General features: G+C 46.3%; 1 non-coding gene across 1 annotated transcript; it reads left to right on the top strand.

The window, feature by feature from the left end:
• Window positions 1-10781: 10781 nt before the first annotated feature.
• Window positions 10782-10888, top strand: LOC132537186 (U6 spliceosomal RNA). The gene has a single exon (XR_009548649.1). It is a non-coding gene; the product is annotated as a U6 spliceosomal RNA (small nuclear RNA).
• Window positions 10889-17959: the final 7071 nt, after the last annotated feature.

The following is a 17959-nucleotide window of genomic DNA, read 5'->3' on the forward strand; positions in this document are numbered from 1 at the left end:
CAGAATGAGCCTGATATATCAGACCTAAGCATTTGCTACTGGGTGTGTCTTAGTGCATCGACCTCTTTGTACAGCTGTTTGACCTTAAAGTGGCCTTGGAATTTGCTTTATGTTTTTTCCACATCATGTTGCTATCAATATATTTCTTGTTCACAATCTTCTTCTTTTTCTAGCATTTGCCCTTCTTCTGTAGCCAATCAACAGCATCAGGTTGAGCCTGATGTAAAGTTTCGAGACCTCCTTTGAGTCTGGAGAGGTGGCAGTGGTTAACTATGTGGGTCATAGTCTGTCTGTAGCCGCAGGGGCATTTTGGGTCGTCTCTGGCTCCCCAGCGATGGAACATAGCGGCACACCGGCCATGGCCTGTTCGATAGCAATTGAGGAGGGCCCAATCATAACATGCTAGGTCAAAGCCGGGTTGACACTTGCAGGGGTCTGTGATGAGGTGTTTGTTCTTTACCTCAGCTGACTGCCAACTCTGTTTCCAAGAGTCTGGAACAGAAAAGTTCAGTGTAGGCGTAGGAGACCAGATTGGATGACGAGAAGTCAAGCGTTGAACAGGGTGGGCGAAGATATCTGCGTATATTGGCAGGTCTGGTCGAGCGTAGACATGGGAAATGGACTTAGATGATGCCGCATCCCGACGAATATCTGGCGGGGCGATGTTGCTAAGAACTGGCAGCCATGGAACCGGGTTGGAACGGATGGTTCCAGAAATTATCCTCATGGAGGAATATAATTTGGAATTGACCAAGTGGACATGGGGGCTACGGAACCATACTGGGGCACAGTATTCTGCAGTGGAATAGCATAATGCCAGAGATGATGATAGTAGTGTGGAAGCGCTCACGCCCCATGAGGAGCTGGCCAGTCTTGCAAGGATGTTATTCCTCGCACCTACCTTTGCTGCAGTTTTTATGAGATGTTCGTAAAATGACAGGGTGCGATCTAGAGTAATGACAAAATAGACTGGCTGGGCTTCATGCCGGATTCTCGTATCATCAAGCTGCACATTAAGCTCACGCGAGGCCGAGGCATGGGGTAGATGGAAAACAGATGATACCGTTTTTGCAGTGCTAGGGATTAGTCGTCATTTTTTACAGTAATCAGATATCAGAGACAATGTCTTTCGTGAGTGTTTCCTCGAGGATGTCAAAGTTGAACGCCTGAGTTGCACAGCAGATGTCATCGGCGTAGATGAACTTCCTTGAAGAAGTTTCTGGGAGGTCATTGATGTAAATATTAAATAGCGTAGGAGCCAGAGCAGAGCCCTGGGGGAGGCCACTTGAGACAAGTCTCCATCTGCTAGACTTGTCACCCAGATGCACCCGGAATCTTCTGTTTTGGAGAAGAAACGATATAGTGTTGGCCACCCATGGAGGCAGGCATCTTGAGATCTTGACTACGAGACCACAGTGACGGACACAATAAATGTCTTTCAATACATTGCTTGTTTTTATATATATTGAACACTTTTTTTCCCTTTTGTGGAGGAAAGGTACTTCCTTTTGGTGCATAAGCCCATCAGTATTGTTTTAATGTTACACTTTGTGGGATTAATACAGAAGGGATATAGATTTGTTGTCTTAAATCATTTCATGATGTATTGCATGTGATTTTACTGGATTGGAATTGTATGATGTTTAAATTGTTAGGGCTTTATTTTGTCATGGTTACAGGGTAAGAGCTGAAGAGGTAGATTTAGTGGTTTACTTAGAGGCATGTGGATTCCTTCTAGATGCTGTTGGCATGAGGTGTAATGGCTATTATTAGAACATGCATATGATCTGTGCTATAGTTGTGATTTATATTTTTATCCTGCTTACGAATAGGTGGCAGTGGCTTTGAAAGTGGATGTGTGTGCTGTAGCAGTGGGTAGTGTTGTTAAAATTTCGTAGGCTCTTGCCGGGCGGGTCTAGCTTCACGGCGGGTAACAGAGACGCGGAGACAACGGCTGGGCAGGGAAGCTGTATTTCTTTATTCAGGAACAACGATTCATAAACTAAGACAAACTAATCACCAAACAGAACTCTGCTGTCTCTTTGAGGCGGCGCAAGCACTCTTTCTTTTACTCTCGAACTCAGGAACCCTCTCCCTTACTCTGGAACTCAGGAACTCTCTTACTCTGGAACTCAGGAACTCCCTTACTCTGGAACTCTGGAACTCTTGTACTGGGGCACCCTCTGAAAACTCTGGCACTCTGTGGAACTCTCTCTTACTCTGTAACCCTGAAACTCTCGTACTCGAGAACCCCCTGCAACTCTAGCACTCTCGAACTCAGGAACCCTCTCCCTTACTCTGGAACTCAGGAACTCTCCAACTCTGGAACTCTCCTACTGGGGAACCCTCTGAAACTCTTCCACTGTGGAACTCTCTCTTACTCTGTAACCCTGAAAACTCTCGAACTCCGGAACTCAGGAACTCTCCGACTCAGAAACCCTCTCTCGGGATTCCTTGGGGCGGGGCAAGCAGGCCCGTGAAATTAACAGGACTGATCCAATTCTCTTGGCGGGGGGGGGGGGGCTAGAACAAACCAATGTAAAACATACGACAATTCCCCCTTTTCTTTTTAACTATATGACTATAGTATCAAGGGTGTGGGGTGAACAGAAACATATATAACAAAAACCAGCATGTTGCCAAGGGAAGGCCTGAGGGGGCCATATCTGAAAAAAAAACATTTCTTGCCTCTGGGGGGCTACTTGCCTCGACGGGCAATTGCATGGGGGCGGGGAACGGCCTAGAGTCCCACAGGCAGCTGGCTGCAACTTACTATGAAACAAAACTTGTTATTAGCATATCTACTGCACGATCCAACGTTTCTAATAGAGAAGGAATTTGAGACTTTTACATATCAACAACGTCTTTTAACCTTTTGTTACACCCATTCAAGATGGAGACACACCCTAGGTGTGGGCTGGAGAGGAGACCTCAGGCATGAGAATAATTAGCATACCAAACTTTAAACATACACATAAACATGGTCATTAATACACGAGGAGAGAAACCTTTGTTACGAAGACATGTCATTTTAAACATGAATTTAAATCTGTACTGTCTTAGTTGTTGGGGGGTGGTTCACCATCCGGAGGTGGCTTCCCACGCAGCTTTACTTCTAGGAATTGCAGGTTGCCATGTCTGCACAAATCTCTGTGTACTCCGGCTTGTCTGCCTTCAGACTGGACCGGCGGCTGGAGATCTCGTGTGCCCAGTTTCGGCAGGGAGCCCGGGGGACCGGGAGGCCTGGGATCGTTCCAGAATTTATAGCAAGAGGGCAGGCAGGCCAGTTTTGTAGAAGGCGTGGGCCTAGGTGCCCAGGGGTGGCGGCCATGATAGGCCTCCGCAGCCCTGCCCCATGGCCCTGCCATGTCTGCTGCCCTGTTCGCAGTGGCCGAGCAGCGTGGAGGGATCACGCATCCAGTGCCCTGCGCCACGCGGTGGAGAGCCGGATCCTGTGGGCTGGCCTGCATGTTGGCATTGGGCTCCTGCATCTCCAGTCTCTTTCTTCACTTTTTCTTTCATTTTTATCTGTTGTATGCTTTACATTGGTTTGTTCTAGCCTTCCCCCACCAAGAGAATTGGATGAGTCCTATTAATTTCGTGGGCCTGCTTGGCCCCGCCCCAAGGAACCCCGGGAGAGGGTTCCTGAGTTCGAGAGGAAGAGAGAGAGGGCCAGAGGGTTCCTGAGTGGAGAGTTTCAGGGTTACAGAGTAAGAGAGAGTTCCAGTGTGCCAGAGTTTCAGAGGGTTCTCCAGTACGAGAGTTCCAGAGTTCCAGAGTTGGAGAGTTCCCGAGTTACAGAGTAAGAGGGAGTGCTTATGCCACCGCAAAGAGACAGCCGAGTTCTGTTTGGTGATTAGTTTGTCTTAGTTTGTGAATTGTTGTTCCTGAATAAAGAAATACAGCTTCCCTGCCCAGCCGTTGTCTCCGAGTCTCTGTTAACTGCCATGAAGCAAGCCAGCCCGGCAAGAGCCTCCGAAATTTTAACAACAAATGGCGCCCACGTGGACCGGACCTGCGCATCTCTCAGATAAGTAAAGACAATCTGGCTACCTATGCACTATGGCCTTCTCTTCTGCTTGTGAAGAGATCTCCAAAGGCCTCTGCTCTTTCTTCACGAGACTGTTTTGCTGTTTCTGGAACATTTATCTCTGGACCACTCTGTGGTTTCCACTCGCTCGGGTGAACTCAGAACAGCCAGCGGGAAGAGCCAGTGGGCGGGAGGCAAGGCACGGAGCTGCTGTTTCCACCTGGTTAAACAGCCAGCCAGCCGGCTGTGCCCAGACAACCCCGCACACCGCGCCCGCAGCCCCGCAGCCCACAGGAGGCCGACGCCAGCACACAAGAGCCCCAAGAGCCCGACGCCAGCACGCAGGAGGCTGACGCCAGCACACAGGAGCCCAATGCCAGCACACAGGAGCCCGATGCCAGCACGCTGGAGCCCGATGCCAACACGCTGGAGCCCAATGCCAACACGCTGGAGCCCGATTCCACCACGCAGGAGCCCGATGCCAGCACGCAGGCCAGCCCACAGGAGCCAGCTCTCCACCACGTGGCGCAGGGCACTGGATGCGTGATCCCTCCACGCTGCTCGGCCACTGCGAACAGGGCAGCAGACATGGCAGGGCCATGGGGCAGGGCCGCGGAGGCCTATCATGGCCGCCACCCCTGGGCACCTAGGCCCACGCCTTCTGCAAAACTGGCCTGCATGCCCTCTTTCTATGAATTCTGGAACCATACCGGGCCTCCCGGACCCCCAGGCTCCCTGCCGAAACTGGGCACACGAGATCTCCAGCCGCCGGTCCAGTCTGAAGGCAGACAAGCCGGAGTACACAGAGATTTGTGCAGAGATCGCAACCTGCAATTCCTAGAAGTAAAGCTGCGCGGGAAGCCACCTCCGGATGGTGAACCACCCCCCAACAACTAAGACAGTACAGATTTAAATTCGTGTTTAAAATGACATGTCTTCGTAACAAAGGTTTCTCTCCTCGTGTATTAATGACCATGTTTATGTGTATGTTTAAAGTTTGGTAAACAGTAGCTTTAAGGCTAAATTCTTACTAGTCAAAGTTAAATGAAAAAGGTTTTCAACGTAATTCTCATAAAGATAAAATTAACTTACATTTAAAGTCTGAGGTAAAAATTAGTTAACAATCAATATATTTTAACTAAGTTGGTCTAAACAAAAGGTTAAATAGACTTGTTGATATGTAAAACACTACCTTCTCTATTAGAAATGGTAGATCGCACAATGGCTATGCTAATTATTCTCATGCCTGAGGTCTCCTCTCCAGCCCACACCTAGGGTGTGTCTCCATCTTGAATGGGTGTAACAAAAGGTTAAAAGACGTTGTTGATATGTAAAAGTCTCAAATTCCTTCTCTATTAGAAACGTTGGATCGTGCAGTAGATATGCTAATAACAAGTTTTGTTTCATAGTAGGTAAGTTGCAGCCAGCTGCCTGTGGGACTCTAGGCCGTTCCCCGCCCCCATGCAATTGCCCGTGAGGCAAGTAGCCCCCCAGAGTCAAGAAATGTTTTTTTTTTCAGATATGGCCCCCTCAGGCCTTCCCTTGGCAACATGCTGGTTTTTGTTATATATGTTTCTGTTCACCCCACACCCTTGATACTATAGTCATTTAGTTAAAAAGAAAAGGGGGAATTGTCGTATGCTTTACATTGGTTTGTTCTAGCCCTCCCCCACCAAGAGAATTGGATCAGTCCTATTAATTTCGCGGGCCTGCTTGGCCCCACCCCAAGGAACCCCGGGAGAGGGTTCCTGAGTTCGAGAGTGCCAGAGTTCCGGAGTTCCTGAGTTCGAGAGTTTCAGGGTTACAGAGTAAGAGATAGTGCCAGAGAGACAGAGTTCCTGGGTTCCTGAGTTCGAGAGTAAAAGAAAGAGGGCTTGCGCCGCCGGAAAGAGACAGCAGAGTTCTGTTTGGTGATTAGTTTGTCTTAGTTTATGAATCGTTGTTCCTGAATAAAGAAATACAGCTTCCCTGCCCAGCCGTTGTCTCCGCGTCTCTGTTAGCCGCCCGTGAAGCTAGACCCGCCCGGCAAGAGCCTCCGAAAATTTTAACAACAGGGTAGGAGCCAAATACCAAGCACTTGAAAAATTATGAGCTTCTTCAATGAGTTACATTCATAAGCTCCTAAGAAATCACCTAAATGAAGCTACAATGGCAAATGGGAGGAGCTTGCTGGGGTTTGGGTAGCCAGTTATGAAGCATTACCAGGCAAAGCACAATAAAAATGGTTTGTAGCTTATACTCCTTATGCTGTGAGCCATATCTTGGAGTATGACCTGTTGCTACCTTCACACATCATAGGAAACTACACTGACAGGCATTTTATTGCAGCAAGGTTTATCTTTCACATGAATTTCTTGTTTGAGACTTTCTTATTTTAGTGTTTATGTGACACATACATATAGGGGGGAGAGAGAACAGAGCACACACATACATATATGGGGAGAGAGTGAGGATACTAGAAAAGTTACGAGAGAGAGAGAGACAGATAAAAGGCAGAGCACATACAGAAGAGCAGGAGGATTTTCTTATTTTGTAAGGTGTGTTTATTTACTAAGTGACTATGGGCAGGAGAGAGCCAGAGCATCATTCAAGCACATTCCACGTGAATACGATTCCAAGGATTGAATGACAGAACTTGTGCTTTCATTTCTAATACCTACATTGCCTGTGCTAGCTTGTGTCATTTAAATTCATCAGGGTAACCACACTGGCCCTGTGCCTACATGATTCTAAATGCCCCTTCTGGATTGTCTTTATTTTATAGAGGTGTGTGACAGTGAAGTGGGAAGGAGGGCGGTAAGAGAGTAACAAGACAATATCAACTGCTCCTGAAATCTTGAGGCTTCTTGTCAGAGAGGCTGCTGTGTGTCCATGTGTGAGGGGGATGCGTGGTTCTGTGCTGTAACCTCACACATTGTATGATTTGTACTTTACACTCTGAGCCATCTTCTGACCCTAGGCTTGAAACCATAATGTTATGCATGGTATTCTGTGTGCATGGGGAGGAACTTGGGCCTCATATATGTCTGTTCACTGCTCTTAGACACATTGAAATATCTGCATATAAATGAGAGGAGTTTGTGGAGTGGGGAAAGAGTATGAGTGTGTTTGTGCAAGAAAGAGAGAGAACTAGAGAATCAGTCTGGCACATGTGACAGGGTGCATCATACTTGGCACATTATGGATTTCAGCTGAATATTCCAGCCATTGTAGCTCTCCTTGGGTCATTGGTCATTTTTCTTGTTTTCAGATGCAAAGACACTGAGAGGGAGGGAGCTTTTCTGTGAAGCTTTCACTGGGACCTAGCATCTCCCATATGTTGCCAGACCTGGAAGCTTGGTGTTGTGCATGGCCATGTAGATACTTTCCTGGATGATTTCTTTCTCTAGGCTTTCTTCTCAGTCCTATAGGAGCTACTTCTAACTTATGATTTGGAGATACTACTATTTTTGATACTTTTTTTCTTAAGGAGCATTTTCTCCAGTTTTTTACTATCAAATTTTTAATATTTATTTATTCTCTTTGTTGCCCTTGCTGCTTTATTATTGTAGTTACTGTTGTTATTGATGTTGTTGTTATTGGATAGAACAGAGAAATGGAGAGAGGAGGGGAAGACAGAGGGGGAGAGAAAGACACCTGCAGACTGGAACCAGGATTCTTACACAGGTCCTTGCACTTTGCACCATGTGCGCTTAACCTGCTGCGCTAACTCCGGACTCCCTTTAAATTATTTTTGAGGAATTTATATTTACAATTAAATTTTGATTTGATAGAACAAGGAAATTCATACAAGGAGCAGAGATAATGGAGAGAAAGAGAGAGAAAGGCATGTGCAGCTCTGCTTGCTTGTCAATAGACACAACTTTGTCATGCACTTTTAGTCATTTTATCCTACAGCAATACTGTGTCCATTAAAATACAGGAAAGTCATGACAGCATTGTTTTAATTTAAAAAATGTTATCTTGGGGGACTCCTTGGCGGGGATGCGGGCTGGGAGCAGAAGCCGCACAGCACCAGAGCTGTCACACAAAGGCCACACCTGCTGTCTCTGCTGAGGCCAACCTGACCTCGGAAACCTGCACCCAGGACATGGGATCCCTCACCAGGGCACCGGTTCGCTGCGCACCAAGACCGCTTGCGCCCCTGGATCTGTAGTTCCTGCGCCCACCCAGAGCACCCTGGAGCCTTCGTCTGCACACTGGAGCCGCCTGGAGTTGGCCATCCCAGCTGCCTCCAGTGCAGCCATGGAGCCTGGCGGCCCAGCCCCTGAGGCCATGACGACCCCACGCAGTGTTGCTTCGCACCCAGATGCCCCAGCATTGGGGCCCCGACCCCCACGCTGACCCCCGGCCATGACCATGCAGAGGATCCCAGCTTAGAAGTACTGCTGGGAATTTGCGATGGTGCTGTGCTGCACAGCTGTGACCAGGTCCATTGTGCAGGAGCCCATCTACTGGGATTCCTCCTTTCTTCTTTTAGCATTTGCCCTTCTTCCATAGCTAGTCAACAGCATCAGGTTGAGCCTGATGTAAAGTTTTGAGACCTCCTTTGAATCTGGAGAGGTGGCAGTCATTGACTGTGGGTCATAGTGTGTAGCCTCAGGGGCAGTTCGGGTCGTCTCTGGCTCCCCAGCGATGGAACATAGAGGTGCACTGGCCATGGCCTGTTCGATAGCAATTGAGGAAGGCCCAATCATAACGTGCTAGGTCAAAGCCGGGTTGACGCTTGCAGGGGTCTGTGATGAGGTGTTTGTTCTTTACCTCAGCTGACTGCCAGCTCTGTTTCCAAGAGACTGGAACAGAGAAGTTCAGTGTAGGCGTAGGGGACCAGATTGGGTGAGGAGACGTCAAGCGTTCCTCCAATTCCAAGTTAGTGTACCCCGGGTTCCCGAGCCCTCGGCAGCTAGGGTGTCGCGCCTGCCCAGGAAGGTGCTGGGTGGGTGGAGGGGCGAAGTCGGGGTGGAGCGCAGAGGGGCCGCGTGCCTTCTAACCCAGCACCCTAGCCAAGAGAGATGGTGGCTGGGCCTTCCCAGACCCCGCGCCCCGGGCCAGGTGCACCCTGGAGAGGGTGCTACGCGCCCCCTCACCCCCACCCCCAGGACCCAGTGGCCTTGGCCGGGCGCCCTTGGCGGGGCGCTCCATGGGATTGCGGCCCTGTGCACCCCAAGCAGTGGCGCACCCTGGAGAGTTGTGCATGAGCCCCAGACCCCACACCCCCGGCAGGGACACTCTGGAAGGGTGGCTGCGTGCCCCCAGATCTTGCTGCTTTCAGCTTCAGCGAGGGCGAGCGCGAGCTCAGGGACCCCGTTGGAGAGTCTGGGCATTCCTTCCCTTTCCTCCCTGCTGGGAGAGGGGTCCTAGGGTGCCAGGGCCTCGCCCAGCGTGTCCCTGTAGGTGGCTTCGAGCACCCCGAGGGTGAGGACCTGCCCGCTCAGCTGGAGGCCGGGATTGCGCCCACCCCAAACCCCCACACCTCTGCACCCCGGGCAGGAGGGGACCCTGGAACCCACCGGCCTGAGGGGGCTTCGTGAGTGGCCAGGCCAGGAGAACTTTCCGCTAGCCTGCTCACTGAAAAAGTGCACTCACTGTCCTTCCTCTAGGTGTGGCCCATGAAGAGGTCTTCAGGGGGCGGCTGTTTGGAATGGTGAACATTTGACCTGGGACAACATGGGGAGCCGGGCTCCTAGACTAGGGTGAAGGCTGTGGCTGGGGGTGCGGTTCCAAGTTGGGGGTCCCCTTGCATTTCTAGAACGGAGTGTTTTCACTGTGTCTGTCTCTGTCTCTCTGTCTTTCTCTCTCTCTCTCTCTCTCTCTCTCTCGGCTGGCTCCAACCTGTGCAGAGCCCCGTGCCCGGGCTGTGGATCTGGTCTGGGCTGAGGGTTGGCACTTTGCAATGTGCTGGTCTGGGGAGGTCACTCCAAGTTCCCCCTCACCCCCACTGCTTCCTGGCTGCCTGGGCCTGGTTGGGCTCCATGCGCTGTGGGGTGTGGTTGGGGGCTCCTGGGGCTCTGTTTCTGCAGGGACAGTTCTGGGGAGTCCTGTGCTGTTGGCCTTCCAGCACAAGGGGGCTGTCTGGGCGCTGGCTGGTGAGAGCTGCTCTAGGAGCCAAGGAGAGCAAGACAGGGGCCTATCTTGGAGCTGAGTAGGAACCAGGCAGGAACTACGGTTTTAAAAAAAGGAAATTTAAAAAAGGAAAAAAATGTTATTTATTAATACAAAAAAGAGAAGCAGAGCATGACTATGCCACATGCAATGCTGGGGATCAAATCCAGGACTTAATGCTTATAGATCCATTGCCCTAGCCATTCTGCAATTCTAGAGTATAAATAGGTTATTTTATTTTGTTGTTGTTGTTGTCACTAAGGTCTCACTGTCTCCCTCTCTTTTTTTTCTTTTCTTTTCCATTCTTTTCTTATTTTTATTTATTTTCCCTTTTTGTTGCCCTTGTTGCTTAACATTGTTGTGCTTATTAATGTCCTTATTGTTGGATAACAGAGAGAAATGGAGAGAGGAAGGGAAGACAGAGAGGGGGAGAGAAAGACAGACACCTGCAGACCTGCTTCACCACCTGTGAGGTGGGAGCCAGGGGCTCGAACCCGGATCTTCCTCTACAGGTGGGGAGCCAGGGGCTCAAACCTGGATCTTTCAGTTGGTCTTTGCGCTTTGCGCCATGTGCGCTTAACCCGCTGTGCCACCACCCGACTCCAGCTGTCTCCCTCTCTTAACACTTTTTAAATAAGATTATAATATAGTCCTGGCTTCGGTAGCACATATACTAAAATTGGCATGATACAGAGAAGATTAGCATGGCCCCTGCTCAAGGATTACACACAAATTCATGAAGCCTACCATATTTTTTTAAAAAGATTATAAAACATATGTACACACATATAAATAATTATAATCTTTTAAAGAGCCAGTTAATGCAAGCTGGGAGGTGGTTCAGTGGCAAGAGGTCTGGATTTGCATGTGTGGGATCCTAGGTCTGTCTGAACTCTGGTTCTACATATGCTGGAGCTCTTTTAAAAGATTTATTAATCAGTGAGGGAGAAAGGGAGGAGAAAGAGAGAGAGGTAGAGAGAGAGAGAGAGAGGAAACACTATAGCATCAGTCTGGAACATGTGATGCTGGAGGTAGAACTCAGGACCTCATGCTTGAATCCAAAACTCCAACCACTGTGCCAGCCTCCAGGTCTGCAGATTGGCTATAAACTCATGGTAATATTGTTCTTTTAACTGTACATCTTTTAAGTAATACAAAGACCTTTTAAAAATTTTTTTCAAATATTGTGCCTGGGGATCAATCCCACCCAGAACCTTGCACCTGCATGGAACAGCTGAGAAGCCTCCCCTGCCAGTCTCCATTCTATATCCTTTAAGAGAGGGAGACATGCAAAGCACTGCTCCTCTATGCATGGAGTCCCTCCCATTGCCTGCCTGTGGTGTTCAATTGCGGTGTCCAGGATCAGACCCCCAGCCACATGCTATGTAAAGCACGTGCTTTACCCCCTGAGCCACTTTCTGATCCTGAGTTGGGTGCAAATCGCAAGGACTGGAGTAAGGATCCTGGGTTGAGCCCCTTGTTCCCCACCTGCAGGTTTTCTCTTCATAAGTGGTGAAGTAGCTCTGCAGATGTCTTATTTTTCTCTCCCCCTATCTTCCCCTCCTCTCTCAATTTCTCTCTTTCCTATCCAATAACAGTGACATCAATAACAATAATAATAATAACCACAACAATGATAAAACAACGAGGGCAACAAAAGGGAAAGGAAAAAGAAAACAATTTTTTTTTTAATGAGAAGGATTGAGGGAAGAACCAGAGCATCACTGTGACCTATGGAATGCCAGAGATAAAACTGAGAACTTCATGCTTTAGAGTCCAATGTCTTATTCACTGTACCACCTCTCAGGACACTGCAGATAATATTTAGTAGAATCACTTAACAACTCTTCGAAGAGTCACTTTGCACATACCTTATTGTGGGAGTCCCTGGGCTTGATTCCTGGCACCACTGAACAGTAACACAGAAATAGCAAGTGAAGTTTCATGGATGTTATAGCTGTGCTTAGGTCACTATCTCAAAATCATAAGCATTGAACTGAGAGGAAATTTAGTGGTAAATTGCATACTGCACATGCATGAGGCCCCAAGTTTGATCCCCAACATACAGAAGTTCTGAGTGGTGCTCTATCCATAAAAATAAATAAACAAAGGGGTCCAGAGCTTGCTCCCCCAGTAGAGTGCACATCATGTCACCATGCTTGCAGACCTGGTGTTGACCCCTAACACAACATGGGAGCACCAGGCATGATGGCAGGTTCTGTGATGTTTCTCACATGCTCTTTATCCCACTTTTTCTATTTCATATTTTAATTTTTAAAGTCAATTTTCTTTTATATATATTAATATATTTATTTATTATTGGACCGAGACAGAGAAATTGGGAGGAGAGGAGGAGTTAGAAAAGGAGAGAGACAGAGAAACACCTGCAGCCTTGCTTTACCACTTGTGAAGCTTCCCCTACCCCCTGCAGCTGGGGACCAGAGACTTGAACCTGGTTCCTTATGCACTGTAATTTCTGTGCTTAACCAGATGCACCACTGCTGGCCCCCTGTATATTTTACTCATTTATTATTTCCTGGATAGAAATTGAGAGGGAACAGAAGATGTAGAGGGGGAGACACAGAGAGACACCTGCAGCGCTGCCTCACCACTTATGAAGCTTCTCCTCAGCTGGATTGATCTTGGGCTTGAACCTCAGTCCTTGCGCATTGTAACGTGCACTCCACTGGTTACATCACCTCCCAGACCCCATTTTTTCATTTAAATTTAAAAGGAGAAAACAACTGTTGGCAACAGTAGAATTATGTGAGTATGAAACAGGTGCACTAAAATACATCAATATATTCATCTTTTTTTAAAGGTCACTTTGTGAGTGCACATGTTATAGTGTGAGAGGACGAGGGCTCAAGTCCCTGATCCCCACTTACAGGGGGAAGCTTCACAAACAGTGAAACAGTATCTTAATGTGTCTCACTTTCTTTTTCCACTCTATCTCCCCTTTCCATCTCTGTTTATTTCTGTCTTACCAAGTAAAAAGAAAAAAACTTTTGAAAAAGTTACTTTATATAAAAAATGTTTTTTCATTATTCTTGACCAAGTAAAAATATCTCAGGACATATAGAAAATATACTCCGTTGTGAATAGGAAATAACTTGAATGTTTAGGCTCTGGTGTCTGTGCCAGAAGTGGTTTGCTAAGAAGTAGTGGTTTCTAAATGCAAATCCCTAGCTTCAAGTCTACCTACTGATGCTCCTCTGCAATCTGAGACCATCGCAGGCAAGGGATAAATACATTATTTGCACTGTCAGTTACACTACTGCAGGCTAAAACAAGGGTAAGGAAAGTGGAAAGGACAAAAGTAGGGGAAAACTAAATTATCTGAATGTGTCTAATGACAGTTATTTAATGCTTACTGCTATGCAACCCATTTTTCCTAAAATGCTTCAATTTTTACTGCAAATAACTAAAAAACATGGCTATTTTGGACTTCCACATTGTCTTTCATCCTTACTCAGGCTTTACTTAAAAAAAAAAGATTTCTTTATTAGTGAGAGAAATAGGGGAGAAGAAGGAGGAGAACCACAGCATCACTCTGACACATCTGATGCCTGAGATCAAACTTGAGACCTCACACATAAGAACTCCAAAGCTTTATCCACTGCACAACCTCCCAGACAGTGGCAGACTTTTTTTTTTATAATTTAAAATATTATAATACTTTGCTTACTTAAAAGGCAATAGATTTATACAATCTGAAGAGAACAAGAGTATACATACTTTGCTTATTTAAGTGATACATACACTTTAGTAGAACTTACATATTTGAATAACACTACATACATATGTAATTGAAAATCTCGGAAATATAGAAAAAGGTTGTGGGGGAAAAACCCTTTCCTGCCCATTGATCTTAGACACTATCAGTAGAAAATACTACAGTATGTTTTTTTTTTTGATTAATTAATTTTCCCCTTTTTTGTTGCCTTTGTTGTTTAACACTGTTGTGGTTATTGATGTAGTTGTTGGTGAATAGGACAGAGAGAAATGGAGAGAGGGGTGCCAGGCTACCTTTGTGCGTGGGAGACAGAAGACCAGGGAGTCATGGCTGAACTGGGATGCAGTTCAATCTTTATTGAGTGGGGAATGCAGTGTGATCTAACCAGAGCTATCTCTAATCATAATCCTGTCCTTATATATCCTGAGATGTAACTGTCAGGTTGGAAGAAGATTTAGGTAAGATATGGGGTGGGGAGAAGGAAAAAGCTCAGAAACCAGTGTGGATTAAACCAATGCCCTACAGGCAAGGCAGTTCCCAGGTAACACAGTGATTATGTAAGTAGACCACACCTTAGGTAGTGCAACAGAAGAGGTCTTAGAAGCAGAATTTAGAAGCAGACCAACAGGAGGGGGAAGACAGAGAGGGGAAGATAAAGAGATACCTGCAGACCTGCTTCACAGCTTGTGAAGTGATTCCCCCACAGGTGAGGAGCTGGGGGCCAGAACTGGGATCCTTCCGCTGGTTCTTGCACTTTGCAGTATGGTTTTGGCAGGGGCCAGAACTGTGATCCTTCCGCTGGTTCTTGCACTTTGCAGTATGGTTTTGGCAGAGCTATTTATTTCTGAACCCACAGGGAGTCATAATGAATTTTTGTAATACTGTTTTTTATTTTAAAACTTGAAAGTATCTTAATTTACAAAAAAATCCATAAAAATGACCTTTAAACCAATTTTCTCTTTAGACAGTTATGATACAAATCCTGAATAGAAACAGCTTGAGAAAGACATTTGAGTTAACTCAGTTGTAAACTTGCTGGAGTAAGGACTTGTGTGGGTAAAAATATAATTTTTAATTATTTTAATTTCATGAACTACAGAAGGGGGTATAGGGGCACAGAAGCAGCACTCTAACATATGCAGTGCTTGGGATTGGACTCAGGACCTAAAATACAGAAGCTCTAATTTCTTCCATGGTGCAACTTACCCATCTTCAGAGATATTTTTCTTTTGTTTTTTCTAAAGATCTTATTTATTCATTAATGAGAGAGAGAGGAGAAGGGAGGATCAGCATGTTACTCTGGTATATGTGGCACTGGGGAATTGAACTTGGGACCTCATGCCTGAGAATCCTGCACTTTATCCACTCTGCCTCCTCCTCCCAGACCACTGATAATTTGGCTTTGATTGGAAGTGGAACTACTGAAGAGGCACTCTTGGGGGCTGGGTGGTAGTGCAGCGGGTTAAGCACACATGGCATGAAGGGCTAGGATGGGGGTTGGGAGCCTGGTTTGAGCTCTCCACCTGCAGGGATGTCACTTCACAGGGGGTGACGCAGGTCTGCAGGTGTCTGTCTTTCTCTCCCACTCTTTGTCTCCCCCCGACCCTCAATTTCTCTGTCCTATCCAGCAACAATGATAAACACAAAGGGCAACAAAAAGAGGGATGGGGGGATGGCCTCCAGCAGCAGTGGATTTGTAGTGCAGAAGGGGAAAAAAAACACTCCATAAGTAAACCTGAGATAACAAGAGTTTTAAACAACTAAGTTCCTTCCACTCTTGCTCCTTGTCAGTTGTATGTGCCTGACCTCTAGAAATAGAAATCCTTAGAAAAAAAAATTTACAAGTGCCTTTTCCATTGTAGTAAAGATAGTGATTATGTTAAAATGTGAATTTCTATCACTGCAAGGTTGGAACAAGAGCCCAGTCAGAAAGAATTTGGACCTACAATTTCACCCAGAATAGTGGCACTGACCACAGGGTAGGATATGAAGACCAAGATATTAAGGTAATATTGCTGAATGTGCTTAATGTATCTTTGATTTATTAAGGAATCAAATTTCAGGGCTTTGTGGTAGCACAACGGGTTAAGTGTACGTGTCACAAAGCGCAAGGACCAGTGTAAGGATCCTGGTTGGAGCCCCAGGATCCCCACCTGCAGGGGGTTGCTTCAAAGGCCGTGAAGCAGGTCTGCAGGTGTCTATCTTTCTCTCCCTCTCTCTGTCTTCCCCTACTCTGTCCATTTCTCTCTGTCCTATGTAACAATGATGACATCATTTACAACAACAATAACTACAACAACAATAAAACACAAAGGCAAGAAAAGGGAAAATAAATAAGTATAAAATTTTAAAAATGTAATTGCCTAGCAATAATTTAGTATGACCATTTAGACACATTGTTTTGTTTTGTTAGATTTATTTTTTTCTTTTCCTTCTACTTTTTTTGAATAGGAAAGAGAAATTGAGAAAGATGGAGAGAAAGAGGGAGAAAGACCTGCTTCCCTGCTTGTGCAGTGTCCCTCTTGTAGGTGTAGAGCAGGGCTTTGAACTGCCCACTTTTCTCAATTTTTGAGAACTTCTGATAGTCTTGAATACTCAGATTGTCTCCAGGCATATCACTCATCTAACTTCCTTATCTTCCACTGACCCTGCTGGGGAGCCAGCATAATGGTTCTGTATGTCAAAGGCTTCCATGCCTGAGGCTCTGAAGTCCCAGGATCAATTTTCAGCTCCACCATAACCCAGAGCTGAGCAGTGCTCTGATCTTTCTCTTTTTGTATGTCTCTCATTAAAATATAAAGAATTGGGAGTCCGCTGGTAGTGCATCTGGTTAAGTGTACGTGGTGCAAAGCACAAGGACAGGCATCAGGATCCCAGTTAGAGCCTCAGGCTCCCCACCTGCAGGGGGTTTGCTTCACAGGTGTGAAGCACATCTGCAGGTGTCTATCTTTCTCTCCCCCGTATTCCCCTCCTCTCTCCATTTCGCTCTGTTCTTTCCAACAACGGCTACAACGGTAATAACTACAGCAATAAAACAAGGGCAACAAAAGGGAATAAAGAAATATTAATAAAAATATTTTTTAAATATAAAAAGAATATATATATATTTTATGGTCCAGGCAGTGACACATCTGGTTGAGCACACATGTTACAGTGCACAGTGACCCAGGTTGAGGCCTCTGATCTCCGCCTGAGTTGGAGAAAGCTTCAAGAGTGGTGAAGCAGGGCTGCAGGTGCATATGTGTCTCTCGCCTTCTCCACTTCCCCCCCTTCTAAATTTCTCTCTGCCCTTTCCAATAATAATAGTCTGTTAAAAACATATATATGTACTTTAATTTCTAATATTTAATTGTATGCTAGTCCCAAGACATATGCACAGCTATGTTTATATAGCTATATAGTTGGTAAGTCAAAATATGGAAGCAACCTAAACACAGACAACTAGATAACTATGTTAGAATGGGGCATGGCTGGTGATGCACATAGCTGAGACTGCTCTTACCATACACAGGGACCTGGGTTTGAGCCCCTACTCCCCACCAGCAGGAAGGATTTTTAATGAGTGGTGAAGTAGGTTTAAAAGTCCCCCTCTCTCTCTATTTTTCTTTTTTTCTTTAATTCCCCCCCCCCCCCCATGGAATTGCTGTGGCTCAGTGCCTATGCTACAAATCCACTGCTACTGGAGGGTATTTTTTCCTTTTTTTGACCTTGTTTTTTATCTTTGTTGTAGTTATTATTGATTTTTATTTCTGTCATTGTTGTTGGACAGGACAGAGAGAAATTGAGAGGAGCGGAAGACAGGGGGGAGAGAAAGATATGATTAGTGAAGTAAATGAATAAATCAATTAAAAGATTTTTCCTTTTTTTTGCCTCCAGGGTTATTTATTGCTGGGGCTCAATAAGAATCCACTTTTCCTGGTGGCCTATTTTTTCATTTTATTGGATAATACAGAAATTGAGAGGTGGGAGTCGGGCGGTAGCACAGCGGGTTAAGCGCATGTGGCTCCAAATGCAAGGACCGGCGAAAGGATCCCGGTTTGAGCCCCGGCTCCCCACCTGCAGGGGACTTGCTTCACAGGTGGTGAAGCAGG

The sequence above is a fragment of the Erinaceus europaeus genome, chromosome 2 (genome assembly GCF_950295315.1).
Source record: "Erinaceus europaeus chromosome 2, mEriEur2.1, whole genome shotgun sequence".
Classification (NCBI taxonomy): domain Eukaryota; kingdom Metazoa; phylum Chordata; class Mammalia; order Eulipotyphla; family Erinaceidae; genus Erinaceus; species Erinaceus europaeus.